The sequence below is a fragment of the Psittacula echo genome (genome assembly GCF_963264785.1).
Source record: "Psittacula echo genome assembly, chromosome: 2".
Lineage (NCBI taxonomy): Eukaryota > Metazoa > Chordata > Aves > Psittaciformes > Psittacidae > Psittacula > Psittacula echo.
Window position 1 is genome coordinate 97,813,560 of NC_137737.1, and position 12,951 is coordinate 97,826,510.

Sequence of the window (12,951 nt, forward strand, 5' to 3'; positions counted from 1 at the left end):
AGCCTAAGCCCCACATGCCACCAGCATTGAACCACCAGATGAGCCCAGCACAGTCAAAGCCAGCTTCTATCTCAACAAACCTAGCTCAACTTAGCAGCAATGTAGCCCAGCCACCATCAGCAGCAGAGGCACAGGAATATGGTGCTCTAGGTGAGCTAAGTGCATAACAACTTCTCCATCTCATGGGCAGGTCTTTCAGGATGAACTGAGCTCCACACTACTGTAAGTTACCCTGGTTTCACGGAAATTTAAGGCTTCCTTGAATACAAGAAGTCAGAAGGTATCCTGACTTTAATACAGACACATTTTAGAGCACTTCCTTTCTCCCAGGCTCCTGTTTTCCCAGGCTCCACTATGCTCTTGCCATCAACACAGCTCCACTAATGATGAAAACAGAGAGAAAAATCAATAGAGACAAAACTTTAAGCAGCAGGATGCCTTTAAGCACAGTACCCCCTGGCCTATTATCTCTTCCTATTCAACAGCATGGCTGAAAACCCACTCGCTTTCCTACCACTGGAGAAATATTGCTTTTGATAAAGCTGGGAAACCTTCAGCTGAAATTCAGTGGTAATAAACAAACAAATAAATAAATAAACAAAATTTTTCATGTTCTATCTTTTCAATGCTTTACCTTTTCGGCTCTGACACAAGGTGTTTACAAACACAATTTTTGTCTTTATTATGGTCTTAAGGTAGGCAGTTCCTATGAAAAACAAAACCCTAAAGGCCTTCATACTACTACAGAGTGATCCTTAAACACAACATTAAACTCACCATGTTATCATCACAGCTTCAAAACCAATGTGAGACAAAACTCATGCTAAAATCATCCTGAACAATCTCAAAGAAGTATTGCTGTTTTGCTGTTATTTCTTTTTTAAGCTGTGGTTTCTTTGATTCATAATGTTGGTGAATGGGGTTTTTTACTACAAAACCAAACCGGAAATGTTGGTAACTATATTTCACAATAATGTACAAGTGCTTATCATTTAAAAAACTACTACAAATGTTGAGTTTCCAGGTTGGACCCCACACAGTTGCTACTATTGCCTTTCCTTGTCACCTGTTAGCTTCAGATGGAATTGTAATACCTAGTTTAGGTAGTGCAAGTCCTCACAAGTGAAGTTTTAATTTGGTTAAAGGACAATCAAGCTAAGTTTAGTTTGTAAGAGAAAGGCTTACAATTGCAATTGTAAGTTTATGCTAGTTTTAAAGTATGGCATTAACAGACACACACCAGTTCAGCTAAATTTGTTTCTATTGTCGTTATCATCCCTAGCCTAATTAAGTTCAAAATAACATTGATTGACTATTGCTGGAGTTATACATCATCCATCAACTACTTAAATGCACCTGGATTCAGCCAATTTTGGTGGTCTTCTCTCTCCAGTTGGAAAGGAAAATAACCCGTCAATTGTATTGCCTAAATGGCTGATCAATGTATATCATCACAATTTTTCAGCACACTTCTTGTTTACCATCATTTCTCGAGATCTTTTGTTGCTTAAAGTTCTAAATATGTTTTCTTTTGTTGAGAGTTGATACTTCCATCAACACAGAAGTTTTGTATAAGTAAAATTAGAACTTTGGAGAGGGAAGGGGAAATCACAGTAAAGTTTCTGAATTTCATGGATAAGCTCCCCAAAACACCATAAATGAATGATCACTGTCTTCTTAGCAGGTTTGCGGAAAATTGCACCAGACAGAACATCAGATACATTGAAGATATGAACTCTGCCCACACACAAACATTCGTATTATTGGACTATTAACTTTATTATTCAGATGAGAGCATTAATGTCAGTAAAGCACAGTCATCAGAACCTCCCACTACAACTGACACACTAAAACAACACCCCCCCCAGCCTTATTTTATCTTCCATTTCTTCTATGTCAGTGTCCTGTGATCACTCAATCTGCCTACGCTACCGGCATTTCTCACACAGCAAGTGCACCAAGAAATGAGGACAAGGAGAAGAAAGCATCCACATCAACGTGCCTGGGGAGGAATTATGACTTTTTAAATTCAGGTGCATTGCAGAACTCTCACCAATTCTGAAAGGGACACTTCCCCCTTGGTCATAAATAAGATCAGAAATTAAGGTATTCTCTGTCCTCAGGTATAGATTTCTCCTAAAGGAGCAGTCAAGAGAGATGGGAACAATAAGATGCTCTGTTGATATCTACTCCATGCTAAGTAAAAGCTCCAGGAGACATTATTTTTTGCTCAAGCTTAAAAAAGCAAGGGCACTCACTACCCAATGTATTTAACTGGCTTTCCACCTCAAACGATCACATTATCATGATCATACAGTACATTTTAATGAGGCTGCTCCCAGCCTAGAAGCTATTACCATACAGACATGTGATTAGCACCCTAACTTAAAAATGCATGTGACAGAAGCAAGTAGGTATAACTCTTTAATAAAAAGATGCAAAATACCAGTGTTTTAAATCCACAGTATCAGCACAGGACCTGTAACTTCAGCTGCTCAATCTGACCCCTCAGAGCAGTTTCAGTAGCTGAGTGTCTGTTGTGGTTCCTAATAAAAAGACTGAAGAATTTTGCTTTAAAACGTCCAACAGTGGAAGAGGGCAGTTTCACTTTCCCTGGAGCCACACAGAAATCTGCAAGAACTTTCAAAGTACATCACTGACCCACTCATGGCACAAACCAATTAATTCTACGGAGTTTCTGAATCCCGGTAAATTAGCTAGGAAAACACAAGCTTCCCCTCCTCTTCAAGATTTACAGTTTATGATCTGACCCTGGTTGTAATGATCATGTCACTGCAAACACACGCTGAATGAATCACAGCTGTCTGGAAACACCGGTACTCAGTAATGCTCCCTTCAAAGGGGTCAAAGCCTGTAGACCACAGGCTTCTAGTTCCATTTCCATTCTTTACCACATTTTTGCTTCCAGAAGGCTGCATTACCAGTCCAAAGACTACAACATCCCAAACAAACCTTCATTGGTAAGAACAGTGATTTTTATTTATACTATCTGAGGTTGCTACTTATTGACAATATGCAGATACTGAAGAAGAATTTGGAAGAAGAAAATTATGTTAAAGCTGACCAACCTCTTCAATTGTGGCTCTAGAAGATCTATTATACATAGAAAACATTAAGATTGCACTTACACACAGCAAGTCAAATGCATTTGGCTTCTCTGCTGCCTACAAATGATAGCTTCTCTCCTCACGCTTGGCAAGCCAACATGCTTGATGTACTCGATGTGCCCTGACATGCCATTCATGCAAGCTGTGTCTGGCTACTGAGTTCATGTATACCTAGAGTAGCTGTGGCCATGATTCCCAGGTGTTCAGCATCTTTTTCAGAGCCATTGTTTGTTCTGGGACACCACAGGCCTGGAAATCCAGAAGAAATGCACCATACCTTCAACATTTTACTCAGTTTGGGTTTCCCTCAAGTGGAAACAGGTAACATGATCAGAGAAACCCAAATGTACATGAGTTGCAAAGACCAAGGATGGGGTTCACAAAACGGTTAATCTGTGCAAGTCAAGCTCTCCTTGTTTAAAAGCTGTGAACACCTGACACTTACTAGGGACTGAGTTCTTTCCCAAAGACAAGTTTACCCTGGGCTAAATTTGTCACTTTTCATATGCCTACATTTCAATCCCAGTGCACTCAATTCTAATGTTACCAAATGCACAGCCTGCCCTTTTGTCTGCAGCTGCTTCAGTGTTGCACCATGTTTCTGCCCGGAGGTTCACGCCTCTGCTCCCATGCCCACAGCTTGAGCAGCTCATAATTGGCAGATCTGGGACACTAAATAACTCTAACAGAAAAGCCAGGAAGCTTCTGAAACCAACAAGACAAAAGAATGTCTCAGCCAAGGATGCGTGCGCGTGTAATGCATGAAAAACAGTGACAACATAAAACTGTACGAAAATGTTTCTTTCCGGGTCACTTTTACACCATGAGACATGTTTTGCTTCTCCAAATCCACTCTGATGTTATAAACATACCCCTTTTTCAGCAGCAAATGTATAGGTGGCTGCAGAACCACATTTTAAACAAAACAGTGCTGTTTTATTCCAGATTATTAGTTCAGAATACCATCCCTTGCAATGCACACTCAAACTTCGCACTGCTTTTGTAATGGAGCACTGATTCGAGTATTATTTTTTGTTTCACTGTAACAAACAAATACAGAGAGACTACAAATACAAGGTAACCAACAATTTTAAAGGAACAACAAAACCATATTGTTTTCTTTTGTATTTGATTTGGTAATTACTAAAGAAGAGAAATATTTTGGAACAACAAATGAGGCTCTCCAGAAACTATGAAGGAAAGGAGAAGGCTTAAAAGCTAATGTCTCTTAAAAAAAAAAACCAAACAAAAAAGACAGTTAATGATGCCTCACCCAGAGATAGCATCCTCTACCTTACTCAGAACTGGTACGTTTTTAGTATAGCTTCAGAAGTCAATTCTGTTATCAAAATACAGTCAGCAAATCTATGACACACACAAAAATGAAAAGTCTGGAGTTGAGCAGTCATCTGCATCTTACCCTAGTTATTAAGGAAAGATGACGGAGGGTGTCGGGGGAAGGCGGCAACAGTTGCACACAATTGGGGATACTGAAGAAAAAGACATGAAGCTTTACAACAGTCACACAAGCACATGGTGCCTTTTTTTCTAACCACATAGTCATGCAGGCAAATTTGAAGTTGATCCACCAGCACTAGAAGCAGGACCCACCTCCTCTTTCTTCCTTGTTTATGTGTATGAACTGCTCTCTTCCAAGATCCGGCCTCATCCACTAAAACATTGATGAGCAACAGGAAATCTAGATCACTCAAACCAAGGTGAAAAATCCCTCAGTTAAAAAGGGATTCAGACCCTGTAATAATACATAAAACCACTTGCAGTGCCAGGAGCCCTGCACGAGCCTCGGCACTCCATGTTCTAGGTCACACTCAGAGAAAACAGGAAAGAAGGTGAGGGAAATCAGTTAGAAGTGCAAAGCCTCCATGCACGTGCCAAAATGTGGTCTTAGGATGCAGCTGCATACTACAACTAATCCAGCATAACCACAGGGTTATCCCCGAGCGGCTGAGCCTGATTTTCCCTCAGTTCCATCACTGTGCATGGCATTTGCAACACCACACAGCTGCTCAGGTCGCTCATCCAGGCACGCAGCTAACATGTACATGCACATCAAATCAGTTCTCCAGCACCCCACGCAGTCGTGCATGGCCATGGCCATGCCACCAACCCAGCCAGGGGTGTTATTATTGTAGGAAAGAGCAGCAGCAGAAGGGCAATGTAATTAAACATCTAAACAGGCCAGTGATGCAGCACAGCTGGATGATTTTGAGTCATTTTGTGATTTAGGTATACAAACTGAGCCCTGGCAGACTTCCGCTTTAGTAATTACCACTTGGCAGTTCACCCCCAAGCATCCTACCCAGACACAGATGCCTCATTTGGAGATACCTCTGCTGATAAACCTGGCAAAGCTGCACCAGGTTCCATGGGCACAAGCATGGTGGAGGTCCCTGAAGGCAAAACAGATGCTGGAAGCTGGAAAGGCAGATCACTGAGGCACCAAGTAGCACAGTAACAAGCCCACACACGAGGGTTCATGTTTTTGTTTAACCACTACACTAGAACAATCAGTGCCATTTGGATAGATTAACCTTAAATAAATAAATAAAAAACCCTCACTGCTTTCTACAGTAGATGAAAGATGGCAATGCTGCATGAATTTACACCCTACGTTTCAGAAGCACCAGATTGAAATCCATGTCTCCTGACAAGTGTGCTAGTATGTGGCATTCCTTCTTTAATAGCTAGCACCTCCTCATCCTCATTTGTCAGGGATCTGTTCAGAGTACTCACAGCCTGAGCTCTGAATTTCAGTTCAAGAGTTAACTTGCACACAGGAGTGAGCACTTATCCAGCCAGTTCTTGCCCACTCTCGGGAAAAAGGAAGCGACTCAGACATGTTGCATAACTGCTCATCGGCACACTCAAAGAGCTTGACCAGTACTTGGAAAGCTAGTATCACTGCTCCAAATAGGTGCAAAAATGCACAGTGAAAAACCCATTAACAGGATAGATGAGACATTCAACTCCTTTCACTGCGAGGGCTTCTACACAGTTCAGAATAATTCAATGCAGGGTCCAAAGAAAATGCCAAATGTGCATTGAGATGCTAACTCACAGAATTAGAAAGCAAACTCAGGAAAACTGAAGCAAAGAAATGAGTCTACTGTAAAATCAGGCACCAGTCTGGACAAGTTAACTTGCTAGCATGCTTTGCTCGTATTCTCTAACGTACATACAGCATGTAATTTCGGTCAAGTTAGCTGTAATCCTGACACTACTGCTATCCACAGATATACAAGTGGGTTTCAGAAGAGCCCTTCAGTTTCTATTTAGCTATCACATCAGCCAAGATAAGCACATTCATACTAAAGGTGGTTTTCTAAAAGGTTCATGCTATTTAGAAAAAGAAAATAAACCGTAATAGGAAAAAACCCCGAAACAAACCCCTTATGCTTGACTATGCCCACACAGAGTTCGTTTTGCTTGCACATTAAAAAGCAGAGGTCATCTACATAGTAGCCCCCGCAGCACCACGGAAGACGTGTCTGCCTAGAGGAAAAGAGAAAAAACCTCTACTAATACAAGGAGAAGTATAGACTAGCTCTTCAGCTGGTGAAACAGAAAGGGAAAAACATGAAAACACAAGACCTGACAGTACTCTTTCTTCTAAAGTAATCAGCAATTAGAGAACTAAATAACAGGAGAGGGGAGGGGAAGAGGGTGTCCTCACAGAAATACATAAATACATGCATAGAGTGGAGTGATAAAATACACAGAAAGGATACGTGGGCATTTTTTTCCACAGGGCTTCTTTGATACTAAAGGAACAGAAAACATTATCATGATTTTCTTCTAAAATTCTTCACAATACTGAAGGTAGCAATCCATTTGTCAAATATGCTTAGCAACCCCTTGCAGAGTACTAAAATAAATTTGTAGCAAATGTTCTTTTCAGTGGAAGATAACATGCTTGGCAGCATAAAATCTTAAACAGTATGTTACAGAGCATCTTAGGTTAGTCACAGCATTTAACACTGCTGTAGCTATATTTACGTTTGCTTTCCAATGAGAACATGACAACATACAGCATCTGTCCCAGAACTGTAAGCAGGAATAAAGTTTCATTTTATAAAAGCGTTTTCCCTTTCAAGGTCCCAAATAAAGCAGAGACAGCCAAACAAATAACTGACTCCCATCCTCACAAAAATACCCCAATAAATAACAACTTAAACCCAGACATTTTAACACACACCATTCTCCAAGGTCTCTTTTTTATACGTTCACAAAGCACCATTTACGATTTGAATAAAACCAGCAAAGGTGGCTGCAGTGTCACTGTTTGGAGTCTGCACATTTGGGCTGCACTCCAGTCCTTGCCAGCGCTCCCCTCTGAGCTCCCAAGTTTATGGCTGGGTCCTTGCCTGCTTCCGCTCAGACTCGCTCCCAACCCGTGGTGCCCACAGACTCCCATCTCCTGTCCCAGGACCCCATAGCCCAAGCCTCCTCCCTCCTGGAAGGCTGTGGCTATACTGAGTGGCTAAGCAGCCTTCTTCAACCAATACTGAATCTTATCAGTAGAAAAACAAAAAGCACTAGAGGAATATGGGTTTGAAACAACAAATACATACCTCAAAGTCTGCTTTTACCTGACTATCCAACTCCTGCGTTGGATACCCAGGAGAAACCCTACCTCCTTCACTCTCTCTTAACAGCTTTTCTAAACAAGGACGTGAACTCTGTCAGAAAGGATTTTTTTAACTGTTCATAACCCTTTGGCTCACTGTTCCATACTACCGCCAGACAAAACATGTTTTGTAATCTGGCTGGAGCTCAGAGTAGACTTTCAACAGCTAAAAGCTCAGGAATTATCTATTAACCACCCCTGAGACACCTCCAGAAAGTGTTTTATTTCAGGCTGTTGTTTTGCTACCTGCTTTTTCCTGCCTGTTGTTATTACAGCACATTCACAGGGTAACACCTCAATAGGTAACTGAATGGCACAATACAAGGTAAGCAAACCTCCCTGCCGAATGAATAGGGCATTTTCTGACTTAATTACACAGCAGCTGTCCATCAACACATGCATTAAGACCCAACTCCAGCCTGTGATCGTGAGAAAGCAGCCTTGTGTAAATACACCAGAAATACACAAATACCCTACAAATACCCCTGTGACCTGAACAAACTGTAGATACATAATACAAATGGTAATATACCCAATGAAGAGCAAAGATGGAAAACTGCACAGTTTTCATGACTGGTTTATGAAATAAGCCATAGCTCAAGGCAACAGCCTCTACCAAATGGGGTAAGACTGCATTATCAGCTTATTTTAACAACCTAGATTTTTCCCCAAGAGAGATAAATAACAATATACTAGCTGTGTTACCTAGGATGCTAAGCATACATGAAAGGAACAAGATACAATTATATTACTACTCATTCCCATAAAGGAATTAGAAATTCAGTAGTGAACATCCACCCAGGTAAATTAAATAGTTAAAGAAGAGCTTCAGGAATTAATCCTATTCTGCTCTCTAGGCAGCTGTCAGACTGCAATGATGAGCAATTTATCTTCCATCTACAACACCGTCAGCAGACAAGCAGAGTCACTGGGGAAGTCAGCTGCAGTCCACACTCTCCACAGTATCAAATCCACGCCTCTGAGGAAGAACACACCAGGGAACTTACTCATCTGCCCAGCTGCCCTACGAACCGTGAAGTACTTGCACTCCAGAGGCCAGGCAGCTTCAATCCTTCTGCTTGTTCAATGCCTGCTGCCCTCAGAAAGAGGAGCTACCTGCTCTCCGTCCCCTGCAAGGGAGAAGTTACAAAGACATGACAGCTATCAGCTATGCTTTTCCACCCCTGACTTGGAATCAGCTGTGCGAATCCCCACACCTTTGCATCTAGATGCTACCAAACTCAGAGAAACCCCATGCGCAGCTGACATGCCCTACTCACCTCTGGTCTTGAGTGTAGCACAGAGAGGCAGTCACACGTGCGCAGCCAGAATACCTATCCCAGAACATAAAACTTCCTCCAGTAGAGGAAGAAACAACTTCAGACCTGCAGACGGGCAAAGTAGCTTGAAACAGTCTGCTGCCAACCACGTACAGGCACGCACCTGGAACAGCAGGCAAGAACAATGCTTCCCTCCCATATCCACAGCTACTGCACTAGACTAAGTGCTGACACTCTCTTCTTAACTGCCAGGCTAATAGCTTTTTATATTTTAAAAACATCTGTAATTTCATGACACTGTTCTCAGATTAGCTCACAGTAAAGGCAACACACTTTAGTTTTACTTAAATGCAACAAGAAGACCTCACAGACACCAACTGATGGCACAGAGGCTGAGCTAGTCTGACAGAGAGGCAAACACACCACAAGGCTGCACAACAGAGCACTGTCAATGCGGCTGAGGAGTCAACTGGAAGCAACAGCAGCCTGCATGTTTTGTAAATCCTGATACGTGCGCAACAGGAGACCATGGTGAATCAGTCCAGGAATTACCACCGCATTGCACAATCCCAAACCTCATCTCTAACGAAACTGGAACCATCAGTGTTCTTATCTGTCTACAACCAGTACCAAACTGTGGAAACTCACAGTTCTTTGTCACCAGTGACTTCAGAGGAGGTCAAACACACCAGCAGAATAAACCTTATGAACCACTTGCCCATCTTTTCTGAGCACAGCTACAACACCAGACCAAAGTCCCTCACCACAAGTAACTAACGGCGCATGAATTTCAGATGCTGTCCAGATCACTGTTTCCAATTTACCTTTAGAAGTACCACGGACATGTTTTTCAGCCATGACTCACTGCTCAAAACATAAAAGAAATTGCTTTGTACCCTGAGGAACAACAAAACACTTGTAGTTAGTGGCCATGAGTCACAGCTATTTGAAGTTTTGTCTGAATGGAGGCATCTGCTCAGACCGAAAACTTCAGGAATGGGCTTGTTTCACAGCTGTTTGCCTTGGGTCATGTAAGTATTAACTTCCCAATTTTCATCAGCAACAATTACATTTGCTAAGCAAGATATTAAAGCATGTCCATGAACTATAAAATGTAATCAACAAAGGTTTGCCTCGTAACTTTCTGACACTGCGCATTACAGAACACAAAACTTATCTCAAAAAACTTGAGAAGTTCTAGAAAAACTCACTCCTCAATGGGACAGCAATAAAATTTCCTTCCTACAAAGACAGCACCATTATTCCAGGCAGCACCAGCTCTCCATTTGGATGTGCTTCCAATGGTCTTGCATTAAATACACGTCAACTTTTCACACATTCAGTTTTGGTGAACTGTCAGGATTTGTCTCTTACTTCTACAGGAAAACTTTAAAACAGCATCGGAGATTTGCTATGCCAAACAGGATCAGGGGTGTCACTGAAAAACAACAAAAGCAAACCCCAGAAATGAAAAACAAAGTAGTAACTTACTTCTGGACACGGTATTTGCCTTTGTTTAGACTCTTAGACAATATCAGAAGTACTGCTGCTCATCATTATTGCCTCTTACGAAAAAAAACCCACAATGCTGAAAATCCATTGACTGTGGGTGTTTCCATTTAAAGTAATCCCTACAGTCATTTCTCTCCACAAATATAACTTGTCATAAAGGTGGAACCATTAACAAACAGGTACTGACTGCTAAGAACTTGCCTGTGATTTTACACAGCCCCTTTTTCTTCTAAACCTGACTCTGACAGTGCTTTTCCCCACTCTGGGAAACCCCTTTTAATGGAAATGTCACACTGATACAGCATGGGACTGTATTACAGATACCAGCATTTCTCTTCCCTGCTCTGCTCTGAAGAGGCAACTTCAGTTATCGACACAGCATACAGGTGGAGGAGTTGAATCCATTTCCTTATGGACCTAAGCAGCAAGCAGGAGAACAAGGAGAAAGACGAGAGAAAACAGAAAGACTGAAGATAAATAACTGTACCGCATGCTGCAGGAGGGAAGGAAGACAGGAAAAAAAGAAAGAGCACAAATTATCCTGAGCAACATTAAAAAAGAGCCACCTACCAAACAAAATGCAAACGTTAATTGAAGTTTGCTCTGTAACTCACAGAGCATCGCTGCAGATTGTAAGCCAAACCCATCTTTCAGAGATGTGTCACTAGCTGGTTTATGGTGCTCAGACTGCTCACAAAGCAGTTCTAGCTCTGTGTAGCCAAGTACCAGCATTTCTCATTTCTAGATTTACACGCTGCTGCTTTCCAATCCTTATCTTCAGTCAGTGAGCCCCACTGGCCATCCTCCAGCAATCCCATAGCCACCAGGAACCTGGCTCACCACGGAGTTTATTTTATTATGGACATATTTCACTTAAGAGGAAAAACAAGTTAGTCCCGGCATGTGGAAAAAGTAGCAGCTGCAGGTACAAAGCTGAACAAAACCAGCCTACAATGCACTGCACAACAATTCTCTACCTCATGCTAAAACAAGCAGGGCAGACGTAACGAACCCTGTGAAAGCAACTGATTATTTTTGTGAAAATCCAACTGCAATAGCGCAACCAGATTGAGCTGTCTAGTCAGGCAAAAGTCAGCTTTCTGCCATGCTTTTCACAAGAGACAATTACACGTGAACATGTGTGGTTTTATGCAATGCTCATACACACACCATTACTTGTGAACATGGTTCCTTGAGAGTAGGGCACAGAACCTCCTTATTCATATCCTCCACACAAGCCACAGTGTCTGCTCAATGCTTCTTTTCTGGCTCCCATCAATGACTTCAACATAACCTATTTTGTTTTTCAACCTGCCAGCTCAATCATGTAACATACCAGGGCACTGAGCTTCCTAAACTGCTTGAGAGACCTGGGGAATCACTGCACAAAGGTCTCGTGTAACAGCAACAGCCTGTTCTGTCTCAGAGCACTTGGAGAACAAAGCAGCAACTCACTTCAAGTACACTCCAAAGGCAGCTCTCCAACATATACTCCTTTTTTGTCATTTTGATTTGGATTAAAATGCACTTTTATGTCTTTTGAATACAGTACTTTGAGTTCTAACAAGCAGGATCAAAATGATACCCTGTAAGATGTCCTTTATGCTACCTTACCAATGTGAAACGGTAAAACGTAAGAATCTTCATATTTTCATAACCAGGTGAAAACAAGCACCGAGCTCATACTGCAGACCTACCACGAAGTTAGCACTTGTACAAGCCTCACTGTTCATCATTTGTAGTCTAGTCTCATCTTCCCAGGCTGGGTGTTTGTCATAGAAAAGTAAAAGAAATATCACTGTGGATTTTCTCACTCACAACAAGGAAATCTCTGATGACTGTGTGTGCCTTTAGCACAGCTCTTGCTTTCTAGAAAATAAGGCACACTAAGGAAGCTGAATAAAGCCTTCCCAGATGCTTCCCCGTGAGGAGACATCTTTTTCCACAGAACAGAACACCACCTCTCTCAGCAGGAAAGACTGCCCAAGCAGCTGAGTGCTTCTTTCTGTACTACACATGCAGGGCCTGACAATGAGCTGCTACTGCTGTACAAAAGCATGCACAAGCCACACTCTTCTCACAAATGCCTGAAACCCAGCAGTGCCAAGGTGATTTACAAACAAGAAAACTAGACACCTGGCTCCACAAAAGTCTGGATATTGTCATCACAAAAAGCAGGACCTACTGTAAATATGCTAATGATGCTAGCCAGTTCATAATGAACAGGGCAGAGTGGTACAAAACACCTTAGGCATCCTGAAAATGAAGCTGTAGTTGGGGGGGTGTACCATCACAAAAAGTAGCACCTACTACAAACATTAACAACCTTAACTGTTTTGCAATGAATACAGCATCGCTTTGTAGGGGATCTTGGCCATCCTTG

At 41.9% G+C, this 12,951-nt stretch overlaps 1 protein-coding gene across 2 annotated transcripts in view; it reads right to left on the minus strand.

The window, feature by feature from the left end:
- CARMIL1 (capping protein regulator and myosin 1 linker 1) overlaps positions 1 to 12,951 on the minus strand; it is a 193,347-nt gene that overhangs the window by 124,241 nt on the left and 56,155 nt on the right. The gene's annotated exons all lie outside the window — the stretch shown is intronic.